Below are 24525 nucleotides of genomic sequence, written 5' to 3'. Positions count from 1 at the left end.
ACCAGGATCTTGAAGCTCAGTAAAGGTAACTATGATGGCCTGAGGCATGAATTGGCCATGATGGACTGGGAAACATTACTGAAAGTAAAGACAATGGACAGGCAATGACAGGCATTTAAAGAACAAATAGATAAACTCCAGAAGTTGTTATTCCTGTTTGGCACAAGAATGGGAAGGGAATTGTAGCCAAACCAAGCTTACAAGGGAGATTAGAGAGAGTATCAGATGTAAAGAAGAAGCCTACAAATTGGCAAGAAAAAACAATCGGCCTGAAGATTGGGAGCAGTTTAAAATTCAGCAAAGGAGAACCAAGGGATTGATTAAGAAGGGAAAAATCGAGCATGAAAGTCAGCTAGCGGGGAACATAACTGATTGCAAAAGTATGTAAAGAGAAATAGATTGACAAAAACGAATGTAGGCCCCTTACAGTCAAACAGGAGAATTCACAACGGGGATTAAAGAAATGGCCGAGGAATTAAATTTGTACTTTAGTCATGTCTTCCTTTGTGAGGACTGAAGCAATGTGTCAGAAGTGCTGAGAGAAACATGTTTTAATGAGGAGCTGAAGGAAATCAGCATTAGTAGAGAAATGGTTTTGGGGGAATTGATGGGATTCAAGGTGGATAAATCTCCAGGTCCTGATAATCTTCATTCCAGAGTACTTAAGGAAGTGGCCCTGTAAATAGTAGATCCATTGGTAGTTATTTTTGGTTCCTACAAATTGGAGGGTAGCCAATGTAAGCTCACTATTCGAAAAGGGAGGTAGAGGGAAAACAGGGGACTATAGACCAGTGAGCTGAACGTTGGTACTGGGGAAGTTGCTAGAGTCCATTATCAAGGCTTTCATAACTCAGCATTTGGAAGGCAGTGGTATAATCAGACAAAGTCAGCATGGGTTTACACAAGGGAAATCATACTTGACGAATCTATTGGAATTCTTTGAAGATTTAACTAGTAGAGTTGACTGAGGAGAACCAGTGCATATGGTTTATTCAGACTTTCAGAAGGCTTTCGACAACGTCTCACGTAACAGACTACTATGTAAAGTTAAATAAAGCACTTGTAGAAAGCTGGACAGCAGATAGGAAGCAAAACATTGGCATCAGTCGCTGAAAGTAAGCACGCAGGTACAGTAGGCAGTAAAGAAGGCAAGTGGTATGTTTGTCTTCATAGCAAGAGGATTTGAGTATAGGGATATAGATGTTTTGCTGCAATTGTATCGGGCATTGGTGAGGCCATACCTGGAGTATTGTGTGCAGTTTTGGTGTCCTTATCTGAGGAAGGATGTTCTTGCTATAGAGGGAGTACAGCGAAGGCTTACCAAGCTGATTCCTGGGATGATAGGTCTATCATATGAGGGGAGACCATGTCGGTTAGGATTATATTCACTGGAGTTTAGAAGAGTGAGAAGGGATCTCATAGAAACTTACAAAATTCTAACCGGGTTAGACAGGATAGATTCAGGAAGAATGTTCTCAATGGTGGGCGAGTTCGGAATTAGGGGTCATAGTTTGAGGATAAGGGGTAAACCTTTTAGAACTGAGATGAGAAATTTCTCCACCCAGAGGATAGCGAATGTGTGGAATTCACTACCATAGGAAGTAGTTGAGGCCAAAACGTTGTCTGATTTCAAGAAGAAATTAGATATAGCTCTTGAGGCTAAAGGGATCAATGGATATGGGGTGGGAACAGGGGACAGGATATTGAATTTGATGATCAGCCATAATCAAAATGAATGGTGGAGCAGGCTCGAAGGGCTGAATGGCCTCCTCCTGCTTCTAGTTATGTTTTTATGACATTTATTCTGGTTATAAAATAATCAAAATTTGAACTTGAGGTATCTTTTGGTATCAGGAGGGAATGTGTGCTGGATATATAGGGGCTTGTTTATATTTTTTAAAAAGTAATCAATTGGTATGTTGTTCCAGCAACAGATGATGCCTCCCTCCTCATTCATTATCAATCTCCCCCAGAGGCGGTACAGGTTCAAGTCGGACTAGCTGCTGCTTTGTATTTTTGCCAAATCTGAGCAGCTGAAAAAGTGATTTTTTTTTTCCTAGCCCCTACGTCAGTGATTTGTAAGCTGCTGAAAGGGGGGATGGAAACTCATGTCAAAGCTGGGCCCCCTGAACATGCAGAAACATGAGCTTCACTCCCCAGAAAACTCAAAACAGTCCCACGAGCAAAATAAAATAGTGTGGCACCACAAACGGAGACTGCCCTTGCACACAAGCCCAATTTCTCTGCAGCCTTCCAGAATGTGTATTCTGAATGTGTTCGTGGAGTAGGACCTGGGAAGAGGAGAATTATGCAGGCTGTAGATAATATATGCTGTGACTCTGAGATAAATAAACTGCTGGCACTCCTGTACCGGGTGAAAATTTTGTACTCTCCAGTAAATTAATCGGCCTCCCTTGGCCATGCACTCGCTGCACACACCCTGAAGCTCAGTACGTTTAGCTACTAAATAGTTGAGCAGTGCAGACTAGAGCTCTGACTTGGTTGCCACATTTTAGTTTGGGTGGCAGGTATAGCAGAACAACTGGTATCAAAATCCTCAAGTTAGAGGGGGGGAAATCTTATTGGCATTCCTGTTCCTGAGTTGCCATCCAACAATTCACATTGGACGTGTACCTGTGTGTTAATGGTATCTTTGAGGTTATGTATTTGCAGTTGGAGAATACAAAATTTGCATTGAAAACAAGCTCTAACCAAGGCTATCATGTGGTCAGAGGCCAAATGACCCTGGTGGATCCCAAACTGACTGCTAAGGAGCAGATTATTGCTAAGCAATAATGATGTAAAGTAATATCTACTAAAGTGTTTGCCCTGATACTGGCCTACTTTTTTTTTTGTGGTGCATTTGACTAATATTTGAAGATAGCACAGCATAAACAAATGACTCATTGCTTATTTCCAAACCTGTACTCGTCTTTAATCAAGATCAAACTGGTGTTCTGAGCTACTGGGGTGGGTTATGCCTGCATGCAGTAGTTGTGTAGATGCAATATACAGCACCTCTCTCAGCATTATGCTTTTAGAATGGTGTTGATTACAGGTCAGGTTTTAGTCAAAAGTTCAGTGTAGACATATTTTAAGACTAAGGATTATGTTTAGGATATTGCTTTTATTATACTGTGGTGATAGTAGGCAGTTGCTATAGGTTTTTTCTGTAGAATGATTAAAATTTCAGCTTTATTGTACAAGTAGTTATGTCTGGAAAACATTTAGCTCAAGGGTTGTAAAAGCAAGTTAATTACTACAGCTAGGAATTTGTTACTTTGACAGAGCTAATCCGCTTCTATTTACACACAATATATCCTGGGAAATTGATTGACAGGGGCATGTGATAATGTGGTTATTGTGCAGAGCTAGGCCTGCAGCAGAGAGATGGAAGTTTTTGCAGTTTTTAGCTGCAGTCTGGCTAAAGTCAGGCATGTACAGGCAGTTCCTGAGAACACCACAAAATCTCTGAAAGTTTCAAGACAATTTATAGCAAGTATGCCTGGGTTTGCTAACTATTTAAAAGTGGTTTTGATCTATGTATGGGAGGGCTTGCTAGAAACTGGAGCAATCATAAGCTTGAAAGTAAAGTTGCTTTCTTTCATTTTAAAATGTACAATTGTTAAGCTAATTCATTTATTAAGAGTTGTATTTAAACTGTGTTATTAAATAAAGTTTGTTTAACTATAAAAGATCTGTACTTTGTCAGTAGAATCGTTCTTTAAAAGAAATATCCTATCCCCACATTTGAGCTAAAAAGGAAAAATTGTTGGGGCCTAGTTTGTCTTCCTATTGCAACTTGGAGTTCTGGTCCAGGACCTCAACAGTACTTTTGTCAATATGTTTCGTAATAAATCTAGATTAGGGTGACCATATATATGTCCCTGTTTACTGAGGACAGTCAGGCACTGTGTCCCTGGGCAAATAGTAGCTCAACAGTGTTGAGCGGGGATGCGCTGGTAACCAGACTAATGAACAGTTGCTGAAGCCAGGTTGTGTGACTGTCTTGAATTGGGGCAGAGCTTGTCTGTGGTTTCAGGAGATGTGGGTCAATGTTAGGGTCTTAGATCCTGGATTTTGTTCATAAAGTTTGGTGACCCTAATTTAAATGCAAATTGTACCATACATTGTGCTTATCAAATGCTGTTCATTCAAAACCAGCATTGTAATTCTTTAGTGTTGTCACCCCAGTTGTAGAATGTGCTCTGCATTGTAAAATGGTGGGATGATACAGTCAGAAAACTATTGTAGATTACTTGTGTTGAAACAGTTATCTAATGTGAAGGTGAGATAAAGCTCTCTCTTTTCTGTCTCAACTTTGCACTGGTATCATGTTTGCACTTTCCATAAAACCATAGTATGCTCTCTGGAAAACTCAGTAAGTTTAAACAGTGATTAGCTGAGCCCCACTGTTGGACGCCAAGTTTTATCTTTGGGTTAGTAGATAGGAATAGCACTGTTGACCTTGGTGCACTAAGGTCAGGGAGGGTAATTCTACCAATGTTTCTGTGTGCATGGCTGATCCCTGTTGCAAGCTCGTGCAGGTGGCCCGCTGGTGAAGAGGCTGCATTGGGTTTGGCTTTGATGCACCTCATTTTCAAATAACCAGAGCTCATCGTTATGAATCATGCATGAAGAATGCCAACTTAGGCAGCTTCTCAGAGACTGTCCAACACTGAAGGGACTGTACTGCTGCATGACAACAGGGGAGATAAGATAAAAAGAGTGGAAGACCAAGTTGTGTTTTTCTATTGTACGTGTAGTTGTTTGTCTCCAGTGCTGTGAAATCAACCTTGAAATATGAGATGGAATCCCAGCATATTTCGGAAGCATTTCTGTCATAAGGCGGTAAAGAGTGCTCTGTTTCAATGACAATTGGACATGTCCAAGTGCACCAGTGTGGTATTTGATACCTGAAGAGGCTGTTCTGGCGAGCTCTCTTGATTTGAGTCTGGAGAATGGCCTTGGATTGCATAGTGATGAGCCTTTCCTGTAATTTCTCCATGTGCACTCAAGTGTGACCAATCCAAGGAAAGTTTGGGGAACCAACTTTACAGTTTCCAAACCCAATCTTGGTTATATTATCATTACAAGCAAAGTGATGATCATAGCATCATTAGCTTTACCTCCCTCATTGTTTCTGTTCTTCTGTTCAGTCATTTTCCTTGTGTTCAGAGATGGGGATGTAAATTTTAAATCCTGTCATGCTGTTGTGAAAATTACCATGCCATTTTTTGATTTTTGGCAGGGGCATAGTCAATTCCAAGCTTTCCATGTGTTGTCTGAAAGGAAATTGCCAGTTTTTGTCATACCCAAAACGGCAGCGGAGAAAGCTGAGAACAAGGAACAGGAGTAGGCCATTTAACCCCTCGAGTTTATTCTGCCATTCAGTGAGACTATGACTGATCTGCCATGTAACTATATTGGACTTTGCCACATATCCCTTAATACTTCTTGTAAACAAAAATCTATCAAACTCAGTTTTGAAATTAACATTAGTTGCCATTTGCAGAAGAGAATTTCAAACTTCCAGCACCCTTCCTTCATGTGTGGCAGTGTTTCCTAACTTTACACCTGATGAGCCTTTTTTTAGATTTAGCCCTTGTTTTGGACTCCCTAAGCAGCAGAAATAGATTGTATGTAGCCGATTAATTCTATCTCATTTATATTTTGAAATTTTTGATTAAATCTCTAATTAATTTTCTAAGTACCAGGGGTTACAAACTTTTTTATGTGTAATCGCTTTGATTTAACCCTAGGAGTCGAAGTATCGTTCTGCTTCACTCCTTCAAGATCAATATATCCACCCCAAGGAGTGACGGTGCCCAGAATTGCTTGCAATACTTCAAGCCTCCATTGGACTTTGTATTGCTGAAGAATAAACTCTACCTCTTTGTCTTCTAGTCCTCGAGATATAAGCACCAATATTCCATTTGATTTTCTGATTATTTTCCCAGAATCCTTACAATGAAGAAGGATACCATTTGACCCATCGAGCCTACACTGACTGACAACAACCCCACCTAGACCCTATCACCATAACCCCACATATTTACCCTGCTAATCCCCTGACACTAAGTGGCAATTTAGCATGGCCAGTCAACCTAACCTGCACATCTTTGGACTGTGGGGAAAAACGCACACAGACATTGGGAGAAGGTGCAAGCTCCACGCTGATAGTCACCCAAGGCTGGAATTGAACCTGGGTCCCTGGTGCTGTGAGGCAGCAGTGCTAATCACCACAGTGCCACTGTGCTGCCCCTGTATTTCTGTATTCACAATATTTTGATAATCTCTGTACCTGGGCCTCCACTGGTTTCACCATTTAAAAAAAGTACCCTGTTATATAATTTTTAGTTCTAAAATGGACAACCTCACATTTACCTATGTTGAAATTCATTTATCTCAACTTTTCCCATTCACAATATCCAATTTAATGTGCTTCTATTTACACAGCTTACAACGCTGTCTATTTTTTTGTCTGTAGGCAAATTTGGATATGTGGCTTTCTATTCTGCCATACAACTCATTAATAAATTTGGTGAATAATTGCAGCCCCTAAAAAGATCTTTGTGGATCCCACTAGTCACCACCAGTCTCCTAGCCAAGTCAATGCCATGAGCTTCAACCAATGTTTCCTTTAAATTTTGCAAGCACAAGGAACAAAAGGCATCCTTTTAGATGAATAGGTAAGTGGTTGTGTGTCAATTATGGACAGTGGAGTGCAACAACTTGCCTGGATGGCTCAGTGTCTTCAGCTTTAGCTATAGTCTCTTATGAGGGACTTTATCAAATGTCATCTGGAACTCCATATAAATAACATCCATAGACTTTCCTTTGTCCACTACTTCAGTCACTTCTTGGTTTGTCAGGCATAACCTACCTGTTACAAAATCATGCAGTTTCTCTTGGATCAGCTGACAACTCTCTAAAATGTTCACTCATTTAGATGGGGAGGTGGTAGCATAGTGGTATTGTTGCTGAACTAGTAATGCAAAGACCCAGGGTAATGCGCTGGCGTCCTGAGTTCAACCGCTTCACAGGAAACGTTGATACTTGAATTCCAGTAAAAATTGGGAATTGAAAGTCTAATAATTACCATGAAACATTTGTTGTTTGTTGTAAAAGCCCATTTGGGTCACCAGTGTCATTTCAAGAAGGAAATCTGCCATCCTTACCTCGACATGTGACTCCAATCCACAGCAACGTGGTTGACTCTTAAATGTCTCTGAAATTTGGTTCAAGGCAATTAACCATGGACAATAAATGCCTGACCAGCTATGAATGAATAACAAAATTAGCAATTTCCCGCCAACAATTATAGATCAGTTTATAACTCCGCAGTTTCTCCCCTATGCCTTTCTTAAACAGTGGAGTGCCATGCACAATTTTCCATCTAAAGGACTGGTTCCTGACTCTAGAGAATTTTTGAAGGTTATTATTAGGGCATCTGCAATGTTTTCACCAACTCCTTCAAAACCCTGGAAATGATCTGATTCTGGGGCTACATCACAGTTTAGTGCCATAATTTTCTTCATGACTGTTAACTTGCTTAAGCTAATTTAGGTGAATCCCTGTCATTGATTCAATATTAGTCTCCTTGGGATATCTGACATGCTATCCTCTTCCTCTGCTGTAAATACTGATGCAAAGTAATATTCAACCCCTCTACTCATTATTTTCATCTACAATATCAATCAGCATTATTGGTTTTCAAGGGACATAATTGATGATGTTGACTTTTTTCCCTATTGGAAGTGCAAATATTTGTGTTGATTTGATATCCTTTGCAAGTTTCTTTTCTATTTTTATTTTTGTAGCTTTTACAAAAAGTGACAAACAGCTCGTATCCTCTCCCAGTTGCCAGGATCTGTGCTTTATTTTGTCATTTTCTATGCTGCTGCTTCTGGCCTTATGTTGTTCGCGGCTGGTTCTTTTGGCATGTAGAGCTCGTCCCTTAAGGGTACAATCCTGGTTCTATAACATAATAAATTTAGTTAAACACCTCCCACTGATGTTTGGATATTTTACCCACCAACAGATTTGCCCCGTTGACTGCAGACAATATCTATCTCATCCCATTGAAGTCAGACTTATCTAAATCTTATTAGCTGTTCTTTCCTTTCGAATGATGTGTTCAACTTGGCTTATGTCCAGTTACAACTAGTGTAAGACAATCCAAGCTCAATTTACTTTGGTTTGCTGTAGTTGAGGTTAAGGTGGCAGGGCTGGTTCAATTCCGTTCTTTTTGCAGTGTTTTCCTGCAGGATTAGTGGTCGGGAGACCTGTTGTCTGGCTTCATTGCAGCTGTGACTGTTAAGTGTTAATAAACTGAGGGTTAACTCATTGTTTTTTTATTTTATGAAATTTGAGCCCGCCTAGTCACTTGCAGTCTCTTTATGCTATTTTTAAAAATAGCTCCACAATGTTTCTGTTTTGCTAAATTATTTTACTTCCTGGCCATACTGTGTGCAGCTAGGATTATTTAACTGGTGCCAATACAACATCTTGTTAATTACACTGGCCGGTATCACTAAACAGCCATTTTAAAATTGTGTCATGGGACTGGAGACATGCCAAAGTAAAGAAGTGACAGAAGGACAAGCCAATACATTAGAGACCAGTTAATCTAATAACGGTTGTGAGCAAGCTCTTCAAACCCATAATTTAAGATAAACTTAGCCAGCATTTAGAGAAGATTAGGTTAACCAAGGACAGGTAATACAAATTTGTTAAATGCAAGTCATGGCTGACAAATTTAATGGTTTGAAAGTAACATGTAGTATATATGGATTTTCAGAAGGTGTTTGATAAACCTTCCAGATGCTTGTTATAAAGAAAATCAGGCACCGAGAATAAGCAGCATGGATAAAAATTGGTTGATGAACTGGAAACAAAGGGTTAGATTGGTTATAGTTTTGATTGGGGAAGGGTTGCCAATGGTGTATTCTTGGTTGGTAGGGAATCCATTGATGCATATGAGAGAGAAACTTGGGCCTGTGGCGGTGGATATCAAAATATGCCGATAGCACCAAACGGGATTTGGCAGGTAGTGAGGAAAATGTTCAGGACAATGTAGAAAAGTTGACGTATGGAGAGAGATTGAACGGTTTAGGTCTATATTCTCTGGAATTTAGAATGAGGGGAGATCAAATTGAGATATTCAAATGATAAAAGGTATGGATAAAGTAGACGTGGAGCAGATGCTTCCTCTTGTGAGGCATTCTAGGATGAGAGGTCATAGTCATAGGATAAGGGGTAGCAAATTTAAAACAGAGTTGAGAAACTACTTCTCCCAAAGGGTTGTGAATCTGTGGAATTCGCTATCCCAAAGTGTGGGGGATGCTGGGACAGTGAGTAAATTTAAGGAGGAGTTAGACAGATTTTTAATTGGTAACGGGTTGGAAGGTTATGGGGAGAAGGCAGGAAAACGGGGATGGGGAGCATATCAGTCATAATCGAATGGCGGAGCGGACTCGATGGGCCAAATGGCCTAATTCTCCTATATCTTATGAACATCATAGAATCATAGAAACCCTACAGTACAGAAAGAGGCCATTCGGCCCATCGAGTCTGCACTGACCATAATCCCACCCAGGCCCCACCCCCATATCCCTACATATTTACCCAACTAATCCCTCTAACCTACGCATCTCAGGACACTAAGGGCAATTTTTAGCCTGGCCAATTAACCTAACCCGCACATCTTTGGACTGACAATTTGACCTGTAGAAATGTCAGAGAATGAGAGTATCCCCTCAATGGGGAAATTTGTGGATCAAATATGTAATGTCTCAAAGATGTGAGTAGTCAGATAAAACTATTAAATCAAAAAGTTTCATAGAATAAAGAAGCAATATATTGAGAAATAGCTGTTGGTTAGGCCACAGTTAGTGTTGTATGCTACCTCGGGTGTCACATGAAAAGGGCATTAAAGGCATAGAGAATGTACAGCATAGATTTATCAGGATGAAAAGGCGATACAGCGATGCTTTCCATTAGGAAGGAAAAGGCTGGAAGATTTCATAACAGATTTTTAAAATTATGCAAGATATTAAAAGGGTGAATAGGAAAAGACCACTTCCTTTAGTTAGGGAGTCAATGACAAGAATGTCAGCAATTTAAAGTAGAGGGACGAGGTTAGGAGAGATGTCTTTGTATAAAAGATTGGAGCATTGAATACTTTGCACAGAGTAGTTTTGGCACACATGATATATTTTCAGGATTGATAGTTATTCACAGGTCCTAAAGAGGGATCAGAGCATTAGGAATGTTTGAACAAAACTGAAAAAAGGGACAAAATAGCGTACTCTGTGCTGTAAATTTAGCTGATTCTGTTGCACATAACTGAAATTCTAGTGATTCCTATTTACAGGCAATTGACAGCACTTGGGCAAAAAAGACCCCTTTTTCTGGACACTGCACCCCATTGATTGAAATTAGATTTTTGTTTCTACTGAGGGAGAACTGAGCCAATAGATAACGGTGGGAGAATTTTAAGAAGTATTTTGTGCATGTACGTGGTTGGTTTTGTTTGGCATTCTGCCATTTGGTAATCGTAGTAAGAAGTCTTACAACACCAGGTTAAAGTCCAACAGGTTTATTTGGTAGCAAAAGCCACTAGCTTTCGTTCCTTCCTGATGAAGGAGCAGCGCTCTGAAAGCTAGTGGCTTTTGCTACCAAATAAACCTGTTGGACTTTAACCTGGTGTGTGAGACTTCTTACTGTCTTTACCCCAATCCAACGCCGGCATCTCCACATCATGACATTTGGCAATCAAACAATGTTCTGCCAGTTCACTGTGCAGTGATTTAACAACTTGAGGTATTTGATGTCCCAGGTGGAGTGTGCATGTGAAGATTTTTAAAAAGATTTAAGTATATGATGTTGTAAGATTGATCTTTCTCTCCATCCTTCCAAAATGTTGGGGAGTGAAAAATTATGATGTTTCTGGAAACCTCTGAATTCCCATGAAATACTATTTCTTATCTCACTAATCAATTTTGCATGGGTTTCACAATCAGAAAATTACTGTTTTGCTTTCTTCCTATTTTTCTCTTTCTCCCCTCTCCTCCCTTGATCTTTTTAAAGCATGAGTTTTGTAAGGAACTTAATTTTCACTGCAATTTTGACATTTCTGCCATTTATGTCTGCAGTTTCATGTCAAAAATAGCAACTGGTGTCACCAAAATTGGACAAACATTTCAAGACTTCTCATATTTTACTCATGCTAGTTAATGGCAATTGACTGTATGCCAGGGTTGACATTATAAGCAATAAATTTTTAAAGCGCGGGGGTGAAAAAGCATTCCAATTTTAATACTTTAACCTGGTTTTATGTTTAAGTACTATTGCCAGTCTATTGTATTTAACAGGTTATAATTCCTAATCACTTCGCTTGATTTAGGGAGACTGAAAATGGCACCTGGACTTTCAACATGAGAACTAAATCACTGCCAAGGAATTGAAATTTAAGAACTTAAACTAAATGCTAAATTGAGTGCATGCTTGATCACTATAGGCTGCCTTATTCTGTGTTCTCTCCTTGTTTCATCTGTTGACCTTGTACAGAGGCACCTTTGTTTGGGCTACTGTTTTGTTATACAGCCATCTATTCTGAATGGCCATATTTCAACCTAATGCGCAAGACCAGGAACCAAATGGTGGGATGAGGTTGAACGGGCAAAATGTAAGTGCAGAATCTAATTGCTTAAAGCACTTGTGCAGAATGACCAGGGGAAAATGTTCCAACTGCTTATTGGGTGGCACAGTGGTTAACCTGCTACCTCACAGTGCCAGGGACCCGGGTTCGATTCCCAGCTTGGGTCACTGTCTGTGTGGAGTCTGCACGTTCTCCCCGTGTCTGCGTGGGTTTCCTCTGGGTGCTCCAGTTTCCTCCCACAGAACGAAAAACGTGCTAGTTCGGTACATTGGCCATGCTAAATTCTCCCTCAGTGTACCTGAGCAGGCACTGGAGTGTGACGACGAGGGGATTTTCACAGTAACTTCATTGCAGTGCTAATGTAAGCCTGCTTGTGACACTAATAAATAAACTAACTAAACTAAAAATCTTCCAACCGCTTATTCATCATCTGCCTTACTCAACCCAGCTGAGTGATCTAGGAAAATTATATTACTGATAAATTTCAAGATTTGGCGTACTGTTCATAGGACCTTTTTTAACAGCTTGACAACTTGAGAATCAAATCCACTTGAAGTGATTTTTTTATGTTATGTAGTTTTCTGGACGTGTTTGCTTCTGATGTTTCTTCCTGAACACAACTGTTGATATATTTAGGCAGTATTTTCTTCCTTGAAAAGGGTGATGAGTAAGTTGAGTTCTTTGTTTTGTGCCGTTCTCTGATCATAGGTGGGTTTACAGAGTAAAGCTTTGCCACAGCAGCAATTTTTGCACACCTCCCATTCCCCATTACCAGACGGAAGAGGAATTTGCTCTGATTCTGAGAAGAGCTTGTCTCTTCTCTGAACCCTGGGCTGGCACACTCCATTTTTGGTGCAGTAATATCATTAAATGAACAAAAATTGCAATTACCATGGTAGATTCTTTGTCCCTAATTTACACCTACTGGTATGATCACTTGTTTGTTGTAGCAAAGGAAAGCTCGGCTTGCTGCCAAAAAATATCTTTGCAATTTGGCTTCTGTTTGCAGTTAAGCACAATAGGCAGCGATTTTAAAAAATTGCCAGCTACCATTTCATTGGCCTGCTTTTTCACTTAGTAAATTTTAACTATTCTTTTCAATGGAATTTTCTGTTTTAGCCACCTTAAAATACCATTAAAATGGAGAAAAAAGAAATCTGCACCAGAACGAAATGTTTGATTACATTTGTATAAAAAGTGACACTTTTTACAGCGCATGAGTTTGAATGGGGAAGTGGGTGGACTTGCATTGATTATTTTCTCCTTTGTTGAATCCACCCTGTGGTACAAACAAGTTACTGTTGTCAACATTACCTTGACCTGATCAGTGATGTGACTTGTGATCCGTTAAATAAACTAAATTTGTGTTGCGGGGTAGAGGAAGTCAATTTGCGATCACTCCGATTCTCGCACAGTCTCTCACGCCCACTCTGTATATCCATAGTTCCAGTCATTCTAAGTTAGTGAACATAGAGTCCTTTGACAAGGTGAACAAGAAACCATCGAGAGTCATTTACAGGAATTGAAGTGTAAAATAATTAGTGATTTCACCATTGAAGCTCAGTCTACTTTTCGACAATCGCCAGGCAGGAGTGTTCCCTTCCAGTCAGGGACCACTTCAGCCGTCAAGGGCATTCAGCCTCCGATCTTCGGGTAACCATTCTCCAAGGCAGCCTTCAGGACACGCTTCAATGTAGAATTGCCGAGCAGAAACTGATAGCCGAGTTCCGCATGCATGAGGACGGCCTCAACCGGGATCTTGGGTTCATGTCACACTACATGTAACATGTTTGTGAAACCTACCTCACCATTCACCTGATGAAGGAGCAGCGCTCTGAAAGCTCATGATTCCAAATAAACCTGTTGGATTTAACCTGGTGTTGAGAGACCCCAGTCCAACGCTGCCATCTCCACATCATACTTTTGGAAAGGGTTTCCTTGATGTAGCAAGCAGTGCATGTCCTTTGTACCACATGAGGTAACCAATCTTGTCCTGTTATTTATCTGTGAGATACTGTTTTTAAGGAAAAAAAATTTGTACCCTTGAGAGAAAACCAGCAAGGCCTTAATATTTGTCGAGTATCATCATCACTGTGCGTAACGGAGTAAGTTTAATTCCATTTTTATTACACAATTTTGGAAATGTTACCAGTGTTTTCGGGATTGATTCCATGACACTGTCTGTTTAGAATTAGCCTGCCAGTTTCGTATTATTGCATAAGATAAGTTCTGATTTTTATTACATGGGATTAAAGTGTTCTCTCTGCTTTCAGTGAAAGCTACAAATTTATTTGCTTCCAGCTTCATGGGAGCACTGAACAGATCTGGAATCATGCCACGTGCCCAATGTAGGCATGGCATGCCTAAGAATAGGTATAGGGCTGGTTCAGTGGTTAAGTGACTTTTATAAGTTGGTGCAAGTGTAAAGACACAAAACCTGGGAATCGACATGGCACCAGTTGTATGCAGTTTTGTGATATCAAATGGTTGTGTTGCAAGTATGTATATGCAAGGTGTGTTCTAAATATTTAGTGCAAAAGATGGGAGTCACTTAATTAGCAGGTCTACTGGGACAGGTCTTGGAATTTATATTTGTTAATATAGTTGGTGACACTGGAACTGCATTCCAGTAACTAATCTGCACCGATTGGCAGCTCTGATTCACTTACCTTATGCAATTATAACCATAGCTATGGATCTATCACTTTTTATGTGACTTGGTAGTTATGGTACCTCTATGAAGGCCTTGGAACCTTTTATTATATTAAAGGCATTACATAAATAGATGTTGTTGTGACAATGTAGCACTCCTTTAATACTGAACTGAAGTATTATTTAGATTATTGTGCTTGCATTGCTGACCCTCTGTAGGTACAATACAATCAACTGAATCAAATTAATGGTTTTAGGCTGAAAATTTCAACTAAAATGGTAAATGAATTTCTATGGATGGTGTTCACGAGTTTTTTGCTCCATGCAGAGCAAATTTCTTCCATAGTGTAGGACTCGTTCAAAACTCATTTAACAAATGAGTGTAGCAAAATTTTAACAAGCGTTAACGAAAATTAGTTACAGAAATTACTTTGGCCAGCACTGCTATTGTCTCCCCACCTTTCTGCTTCCTCTCTTGCTGGGGGTGTTCACACAACTTTGGTAGTGGTCTGCACATATTGAAATTTGACTGGCCAAATTCCCCTCCAACTCAATTTTCAAGTTGCTGGTGACACCACCGTAGTGTCGGATCTCAAACAATGATGAGATGGAATATAGGAAAGAGGGATCTGGTGAAATGGTGCGACGGCAATAATCTCACCCTCGATGTCAATAAAACGCAGGAGATGGTCATCAACTACAGGAAGCTTGGTGGAGAACATGCCCCTGTCTACATCAATGGTGATGAAGTGGAAAGGATCTAGAACTGCACGTTACTAGGTGTCCAGATCACCAACAACTTGTCCTGGTCCCTCCACGCTGATGCTATAGTTAAGGAAGCCCACGAATGCCTCTACTTTCTCAGGAGACTAAGGAAATTTGGCACATCTGCTACGACACACTCCAATTTTTACAGATGCACCATAGAAAGCATCTTTTCTGGTTGGAGTGCAGCTTGGTATGGCTTCTGCTGTGACCAAGACTGCAAAAAATTACAAAGGTTTGTGAACATAGCCCAGTCATAGAACATAGAACATAACAGCGCAGTACAGGCCCTTCGGCCCTCGATGTTGCGCCGACCAGTGAAACCAATCTAAAGCCCATCTAACCTACACTATTCCAATATCATCCATATGTTTATCCAATGACCATTTAAATGCCCTTAATGTTGGCGAGTCCACTACTGCCCTCACTACTGAGTGAAGAACCTACCTCTGACATCTGTCCTATATCTATCACCCCTCAATTTAAAGCTATGTCCCCTCGTGCTAGCTATCACCATCCGAGGAAAAAGGCTCTCACTATCCACCCTATCTAATCCTCTGATCATCTTGTATGCCTCTATTAAGTCACCTCTTAACCTTCTTCTCTCAAACGAAAACAACCTCAAGTCCCTCAGCCTTTCCTCATAAGACCATCCCACCATACCAGGCAACATCCTGGTAAATCTCCTCTGCACCCTTTCCAATGCTTCCACATCCTTCCTATAATAGTGACCAGAACTGTACGCAATACTCCAAGTGCGGTCGCACCAGAGTTTTTTACAGCTGCAACATGACCTCCTGGCTCCGAAACTCAATCCCTCTACCAATAAAAGCCAACACTCCGTACGCCTTCTTAACAACCCTATCAACCTGGGTGCCAACTTTCAGGGATCTATGCACATGGACACCGAGATCTCTCTGTTCATCCACACTACCAAGTATCTTACCATTAGCCCAGTACTCTGTAATCCTGTTACTCCTTCCAAAGTGAATCACCTCACACTTTTCCGCATTGAACTCCATTTGCCACCTTTCAGCCCAGCTCTGCAGCTTATCTATGTCCCTCTGTAACCTGCAACAACCTTCCGCACTGTCCACAACTCCACCGACTTTAGTGTCATCCGCAAATTTACTAACCCATCCTTCTACGCCCTCATCCAGGTCATTTATAAAAATGACAAACAGCAGTGGCCCCAAAACAGATCCTTGCGGTACACCACTAGTAACTGAACTCCAGGATGAACATTTCCCATCAACCACCACCCTCTGTCTTCTTACAGCTAGCCAATTCCTGATCCAAACCGCTAAATCACCCTCAATCCCATGCCTCCGTATCTTCTGTAATAGCTTACCGTGAGGAACCTTATCAAATGCTTTACTGAAATCCATATACACCACTTCAACTGCTTTACCCTCATCCACCTCTTTGGTCACCTTCTCAAAGAATTCAATAAGGTTTGTGAGGCACGACCTACCCTTCACAAAACCGTGTCCATCTCGCAAACCAGCCTCCCATCCATTGACACTCCCCGCTGCCTTGGAAAAGCAGCCAGCATAATCAAGGACCTCACACACTCTGGATATACTCCCTTTCACCTTCTTCCGTCAGGAAAAAGGTACGAAAGGTCTGAGATCACATACCAACCGACTCAAGAACAGCTTCTTCCCTGCTGCCATCAGACTTTTGAGTGGACCTACCCCCCATATGCTAAGCTGATCTTTCTCTGCACCCTAGCTATGACTGTAACACTTCATTCTGCGCCTTCTCCCCTATGTTAGTCACATGAACTATGCTTTTGACTGGGTAGTGCACGAGAAACAATACTTTTCACTGTACTCCAATATGTGTGACAATAAATTAAATCAAAATGCACAACACAGATGTGAGCTTGAATTGTGGCAATCCAAACAATTTAGAAACTTTGAACCATTCTTTCAATTATTACTTCACACGATCACTTAGTCATATAGAATCCCTACAGTGTAGATGGAGGCCATTAGCCCTATTGAGCCTATATCGACAACAGTTCCACCAGGGCCTTATCCCTGTAACCCCACGTATTTACTCTGCTAACCCCTCTGACACTAAGGGGCAATTTAACATGGCCAATCAACCTAACCCGCACATCTTTGGAGGACTTCTGCAACCATGGGGAAAGAAGTTACAAATGGTTACAATTCTATTTGTACCTTGTACTTAAAATGTTGCACAATTCTACGCAGGACAGCTCAAATACTCCAATTTTATCAGTGATCGTGCTGCTTTGTAAAATCACTTCAATAACTTCTTCATGGAAAGGACTTGCATTTCCTTCGTGCCATCCACAATATTAGAATGTCCAAAATGCCTTGCAATATTTTTGAAGTATAGTCTACGACACGTTACAACTAGCGCATGAGGGTATTTCTTGACGGCAAATAAAAAGCACTTCATTTATCAAGCACTTCTAGGACGCACCATGTGCAATTAATTGCTTGGAAGTACAGGTGGAATGAGTCCATAATTTATCTACAAAATAAGACATAAGTAACACTGAAATGCATGGTCAGTTAATCTGCTTTTGGTGTGGGGTTGAGGGAGGAAGGTTGGCTAGGGCACTGGTATATATAACAGCTCCCTGTTATATATGACTAGATCATAGAAAACCATAGAAAATTACAGCTCAGAAACAGGCCTTTTGGCCCTTCTTGTCTGTGCCAAACCATTTTTTGCCTAGTCCCACTGACCTGCACTTGGACCATATCCCTCCACACCCCTCTCATCCATGAACCACTTTATCTGGCAGCTCATTCCACACTCCCACCATTCTCTCCGTGAAGAAGCCCCCCCTAATATTCCCTTTAAACTTTTCTCCTTTCACCCTTAACCCACGCCCTCTGGTTTTTTTCTCCCCTAGCCTCAGTGGAAAAAGCCTGCTTGCATTCACTCTATCTATACCCATCAAAATCTTATACACCTTTATCAAATCTCCCCTCATTCTTCTACCCTCCAGGGAATAAAGTCCCAACCTATTCAATCTCTTTCTGTAACTCAGCTTCTCAAGTCCCGGCAACATCCTTGTGAACCTTCTCTGCACTCTTTCAACCTTATTTACATCCTTCCTGTAACTAGGTGACCAAAACTGTACACAATACTCTAAATTCGGCCTCACCAATGCCTTATATAACCTTACCATAACACTCCAACTTTTATACTCGATACTCCGATTTATAAAGGCCAATGTACCAAAGGCACTCTTTACGACCCTATCCACCTGTGATGTCACTTCTAGGGAATTCAATGGAATCTTTTACAGCAATAGAGATACTAGGTTAAAGTCTAATCTGAGGATGATGCATCTGACAATGCAACACCTCCTCAATCTTTAATTGGAATTATAGCTGAGTTTATAAATTCACCCAATCTGCACATAGTGATAAACTACAAAACACCAGATAATGAGTTGCATTTCTATCTAGGAAAGATTGATTTTTTTAAGGTTATTTTTCATTCATTCGCAGGATGAGAGTGTTGCTGACAGGGCTAGCTTTTATTGCTTGCCCTAATTGCCCTTGAGAAGGTGGTGATGAGCCGTTGCCTTGACAATGTAATGACTTGCTAGGCCATTTCAGAGGGCAGTTAAGAGTCAACCATTTGTTGAGGATTTATACCAGACTGGTAAGGACTGCTGATTTCCTTCACTAAATGTGACAGAAACCTTTTGTGGTCAAGACTGGAGTCTAGCAAAGATGTGTCATCGCCCCCAGCCTTTCAACATCATCATTCCCACCATCCTTCACCTCGTCAAGAACAAGCTTCTCAGTGGAGCGAATCATAGAAACCCTACAGTGCAGAAAGAGGCCATCTGGCCCATCGAGTCCGCACCGACCACAATCCCTGAGCGGACATCATCTACAGGATGGATGGAAAATTTTTCAACCTCAACCAGTTGAAATCGAAGAAAATGATGCTGACATTGCTCATGGAACTTCAGTATGGAGGTGATAATGCCATCTCCGCTCTCAGAAGAGAATCTCCAAGCCGTGCCTGACACTTTCGCAGAAGCATAACAAAGAATTGGTCTCTGCCTCAACCTCAAGAAAACACGAATCCTCTACCAAACCGTCCCAGGCTAAGATCCAGTCTCTCCCTCTGTCAAGATCAATGGAGTAACCCTCCCAAACGTAGAACATTTCCCCTGTCTGGAGAGCCACCTCTCATCTAAAGCTGACATCAGTGCAGAGATCCAATATCGTATCCAATCCACGAGCACTGCGTTCGGGCACCTAAGGATAGTCTTTGACCGTGACATCTGTGTTGATACCAAGATCCTTGTGTACAAGGTAGTCATCCTTCTAACTCTTCTATATGTCTCAGAAGCTTGGACTACATTCAGATGCGCCCTCAAGGCCCTGGAGGGGTACCATCAACGCTGTCTGAGACAGATTCTTTGCATCAGCTGGGAGGACACACATACTAACATCAGCATCCTTGAAGGAGCCAAGAGCACCAGCATCGAGGCCATGATCATCCAAAACCAACTCTGCTGGGCTAGTGACGTGCTTAAGATTCAGGAGTCCCAACTGTCAAAACAAATCATCTTTACCTAGCTCAAGGAAGGCTCCTGAACAAGGGAAGGACAAAGAAAACCCTCCAAAGACATCCTGAAGGCTTATCTCAAGAAATGCATCATAGACGTCAATGCCTGGGAGACCCTTGCTAAGAAGAGACCTACTTGGAGCAACTTCCTCACTGAAGGGATGCAATTCATAGAATCATAGAATCCCTACAGAGCAGAAAGAGGCCATTTGGCCCATCAAGTTTGCACTGACCACAATCCCACTCAGGCCCTATCCCCATAACTCCACTTATTTGCCCTGCTTGTCCCTCTGACAATAGGGCAATTTACTGTGGCAAATCAACCTAACCCGCACATCTTTGGATTGTGGGAGGAAACCGGAGCACCCGGAGGAAACCCATGCAGACACTGGGAGAATGTGCAAAGTCCACACAGTCCGAGGTCGGAATTGAACCCAGGTCCCTGGCACTGTGAGGCAGCAGTGCTAACCACTGTGCTACTGTGTCACCCCCAGTTCTTTGAGAACCCTGATTGAAAAGGAGCCTGAGAAAGGAATGCCAGTGATCTTGTGTCAAAGGACCAATCCCACTTCCTGGAAACACCTGCCAATTGTACACGGCAATACAAACACCCACAGAACCCATGACCAGTAATACAGAGTTTCTTAGGTGGACAATCCTACTCATTAGTGAGTGATTACCGAAGATGATGATTAGCAATTGTACCAAATGAGTCAAAAAACTGCTTCAAGTATATGGACTTGTCCATATAATCTAGGTTGACACTGAAGTACAGCACGAGGGAATTGCTGCATCAACTGTGATGTTAAACCAGGTCCTCCCTGCCTGATCAGGTGGATGTAAAAACATGGGGAGTTCAAAAGCAACAACTTGCATTTATAGTGCCTTTGAAGTTGAAAGGCACTTCACAGCAGCAGATGGTCAGAGTGAAGTTTTAAGGAGCAAGTTGAAGGAGAGAGAGAGATTTTAATAAAGGTTTGGGAGTAATTCATGAGCACAGGGCCTACCAGCAGAAGGCATGACAACTGATGGTACAACATTAGAATTTGGGGTTGCATAAGAGGGTCAGAATCAGGAAATACGGAGATCTTTGAGGTTTTTAGGGCTGGAGGAGGTCAAGGGATGGGATTGGAAGGGGCGATGGAGAGGTTAAAACAGTTTAAATTTTGAGATGTTGCTGATGCGCTGCCAGTATAAGTCAACAAGCAATGGGATGATTGATTAATGGGGCGGTGTGAATTTTGATATGGGCAGCAGAGGTTTGGATGAACTGAAGTATACGGAAGTTGTTTCCCTGACTGGAAAGTCTCGAACTACCTCTATCTCAATTGGTGGTGGATAATACATGTTAAGTGATCTCCCCGTGCTGAAGGAGTTAAGTCAATTGATCCAGGATATGATGTAACTTGTCATGATGAAGGTTTATTTTTCAAACTGGAATTTAGGATACTTGCATGTTCATATTGTTTATGTATTGTATGTTTGTGGTCCAATTAAAACCACCTAAGTTTATAGTATAGATATTCATTAGGGGAAAAATTGAATCTGTTTGTCAGAACCCTGTGCCTTTTGTCAAAAGTTGACGGATTAATCAAAAGAACAGGCAGTTAGCAGTCAACCATATTGCTGAAGATCCGGAGTCACACTTAGGCCAGACTGGGTAGTTTACTTTGTCAAGCTGTCATTCACTGCAGCAGTTGTTCCCAGAGTTGTTTTGCTTATTCTAATTCCCCACTGTACAGTGGGCAGGGTTTGTTTGTACTGAAATTGTGTCCTGAGGTGAAACTGACATCACGCTGGGTGTTACTAAAGTCAGGTTCTGAGAAAAAGATAGATGTTGCAGGAAGGGAGAGATTTTCACCAATCCCTTGCAAGATGAGCCTGCTTGTTAAACAGGTTACTGGAGAAAACGTGATACTAGGGGCAGGTTTGTTGCCAGCACCCTCGAGCGGAAAGGTGGTGGAATCCAGCTAGCTGACTAAATGGCAGCTAGCCGGAATTTGTTTGATATCTGTTTTCTATTTACATTAATCTCCCTTGTCCTCACTGCTGCTGTTTAAAATTGAGAAAATGAGGAAAATCGCCCAGAAAGAGCCTGAAGTGAAAGAGTTTAGTTAGCCCTTAAAAATCCCAGAGGTTAACCAGTTAACTTCATGTGAGTAGCAAAGTCCTTGAGTAAGCCACAGCTGAATGAAGTGCGTAGCAGTTTTTTTTTCTCTCCAGAGTGAGGGCTTGGCGTCCCTTATTTAAAGTTTACTTTTCTGAACCTGAGTGGGATCAGTGCTGGTGGTGAATAATTTATCACCACCATGAATGGGCTCATTAGTTGCCTTTTCAGAGTTTAAATGAGTTTTGTGGTTGTCATTACGCGAGCCTTCTGTTCGGCTGAAGTGACAGTTTGGCAGTGTCCTCGCTTGTAACAGGGGCAGCCTGCCTCCTTTCATTCGAGGATCTGCTGTTGTGTTTTGCTGAGGTTGTTCAGCTAAACTGCCCTTGACTGACAACCCCTTCTGCTGGACAAGACCACTGCCACAGTAAGTACTAAAATCTTTGTAAATTGTCTTATAGAAGTGTGTTCAACAATTTTTCAGTTTAGTTTTCTCTCGCGACAGGGAGAATGGACTCTGGAGTTATAAGTTGATAACTCCAAACTAAACATGGATTACTGACAGAAGTGATCGATTGTAAACCAGGAGGCTGGATTAAATGCTTGTGGAATTTAACCATTAGTTAACTTATTTTCATGGTGAGGTGTTATTTTTAATTGATTCATTTTCTGTGTACTGAGCTGGGGAGAGAGACCGTGACTATAACTATTTTGGTACATTTTAGATAATTCAAGTGCAGATATTATAGAAATATCTATATCCACAAAACATCTCAATTTAAGAGATGCTTTGTAAATCAGCTGTTGAAATACAGTTGATTTGAGCCAACTGTATGAAGAGTAAAAAAAACCTGAATTTATGTAGTGTCTATCTGACCTCGGGATGACCCTATGCACTTTATTTGATTTATTATTGTCACATATATTAGCATACAGTGAAAAGTATTGTTTCTTGCACTATACAGACAAAAACTACTGTACATAGAAAAGGAAAGGAGAGAGTGCAGAATATAGTGTTACAGTCTTAGCTAGGGTATAGAGAAAGATTAACTTAATGCGAGGTAGGTCCGTTCAGAAGTCTGATGGCAGTAGGGAAGAAGCTGTTGAGTCGGTTGATACGTGGCTCAGACTTCTGTACCTTTTTCCCGGGGTCCTTAATTATGCTGGCTTTTCCGAGGCTGCGGGAAGTATAGACAGTGTCAATGGATGGGAGGGTGGTTTGCAAGATGGACTGGGCTTCGTTCATGACCTTCTGTAGTTTCTTGCAGTCTTGGACAGAGCAGGAGCCATACCAAGCTGTGATACAACCGTAAAGAATGCTTTCTATGGTGCATCTGTAAAAGTTGGTGAGAGTCATAGTGGACGTGTCAATGAATTACAGCCGTGGATTACTTTTTGAAATGTAGTCACTATTCTGACATGGAAACATAGCCTTTTACAAAGCAAGCTCACCCCTAAAAACTGAGAAATGCCCTGTTAATTTGTTTTTCAGGATTTTGGGAGCTGAATATTGGCCAGGGCACCAGAGGAAAAGCCTGTGCTCTTAGAAATGATGCTACATAATCTTTTATGTCCACCTGAGGGGGCAGATGAGACCTCAGTTTAAAGTCTCATTTAAAGGCCATATTTGAAGTTGGCTTTTATTGGTACTTGTATAGCAAATGGGACCAATATTACTTTAATCTCTATTGGTCATTTTTCGCAGTTAAGGTCAAAGTAGGTGAAAAAATTTAATACTTCATCCGTATGATTGACAGTGTGGGCTAACATACTTCTTTGGCAGTCCCTCGGGGTTGAGGATGACTTGCTTCCACTTGGAGGAGGTGGGTTCTGCAGCGGCTGAATATTCCATTCCTGGAGCCGCAGACTTTGCCCCAGGTTTGGCAAGTGGGGTTTGATGAGGTGGGTGGGTGGGATGCTCTGGATTCTGCACTCTCTTTTCGTTTGGCCCCTGCGTGCTCTACCCGGTGACACTTGAGTTAATTGGCACCTTCCCGGATGCTGCTTAAGTTTGTGCGTTCTAAGGCAAGTCATTTTCACGTGTCAATGGGGATGTTGCATTTAGGGAAGTTTTCAGTGCCCTTGTAGCATTTCCTCTGCCCTCCTGGTCATCACTTGCCACTGCGGAACTCTGAATAGAGCATGTTTTTCGAGAGTCTTGTGTCGGGATGCCCGGCACGTGGTTCGCCCATCGTAGCTGGTTGAGCCTGACCAGTGCCTCGATGCTGGGGATATCCGCCTGGGAGAGGACGCTCACATTGGTGCACCTATCCTGCCAGTGGATTTGCAGGATTTTGTGGAGGCAACATTGATGATATCTCTCCAGGGATCTGCTGTACATTGTCCATGTTTCTGATGCATACAGGAGGGCGAGGACCACGGCTGCTCTGTAGACCATGAGCTTTGGATGCTGGATTTGAGGGCTTGGGCTTTGAGCACTCTGTTCCTAGGGTGTCCGAAGACTGCATTGGAGTTGCTGCTGGATTTGATATCTATGTCTGCATGTGCTGAGAGGAGGCTTTCGAGGTATGGGAAATGATCAATATTGTCCAGGGACTCACCTTAATGGTTGGGGTGCAATTTTGAGTAGCAGGAGGAGGCTGGTAGGGAAACCAGCCTCAGATGTTTAATCTGAGGCCCATTCTCTCATATGCCTCGGTGAATGCTTTGACAATGATTTGTTGCTCAGCCTCTGTGTGCGCGTCTGTTGGAGTGGACGTGGTTCTGGCCTGGGGGTGTCGGAGGTTGAACAGTTTCC

At 41.6% G+C, this 24525-nt stretch overlaps 1 protein-coding gene across 14 annotated transcripts in view; it reads left to right on the top strand.

The window, feature by feature from the left end:
- The window catches only part of foxn3 (forkhead box N3), a 298786-nt gene that overhangs the window by 85329 nt on the left and 188932 nt on the right, over positions 1 to 24525 (top strand). For 2 of the 14 annotated variants that reach the window (XM_078234462.1, XM_078234454.1), the window contains exon 1: positions 20944 to 22194. The exons of 11 other annotated variants lie outside the window; for them this stretch is intronic. The gene's annotated coding sequence lies outside the window, so the exon portion shown is untranslated. Of the gene's footprint in view, positions 1 to 20943; positions 22195 to 24525 lie in introns of those variants that run through there. One more of the 14 variants, XM_078234458.1, reaches the window with a different exon arrangement.

This window comes from Mustelus asterias, chromosome 18 (assembly GCF_964213995.1).
Source record: "Mustelus asterias chromosome 18, sMusAst1.hap1.1, whole genome shotgun sequence".
In the NCBI taxonomy this organism is placed as follows: Eukaryota; Metazoa; Chordata; class Chondrichthyes; order Carcharhiniformes; family Triakidae; genus Mustelus; species Mustelus asterias.
Note: the sequence above shows the minus strand (reverse complement) of the source record. Positions and strands in the feature narration are given on the sequence as shown.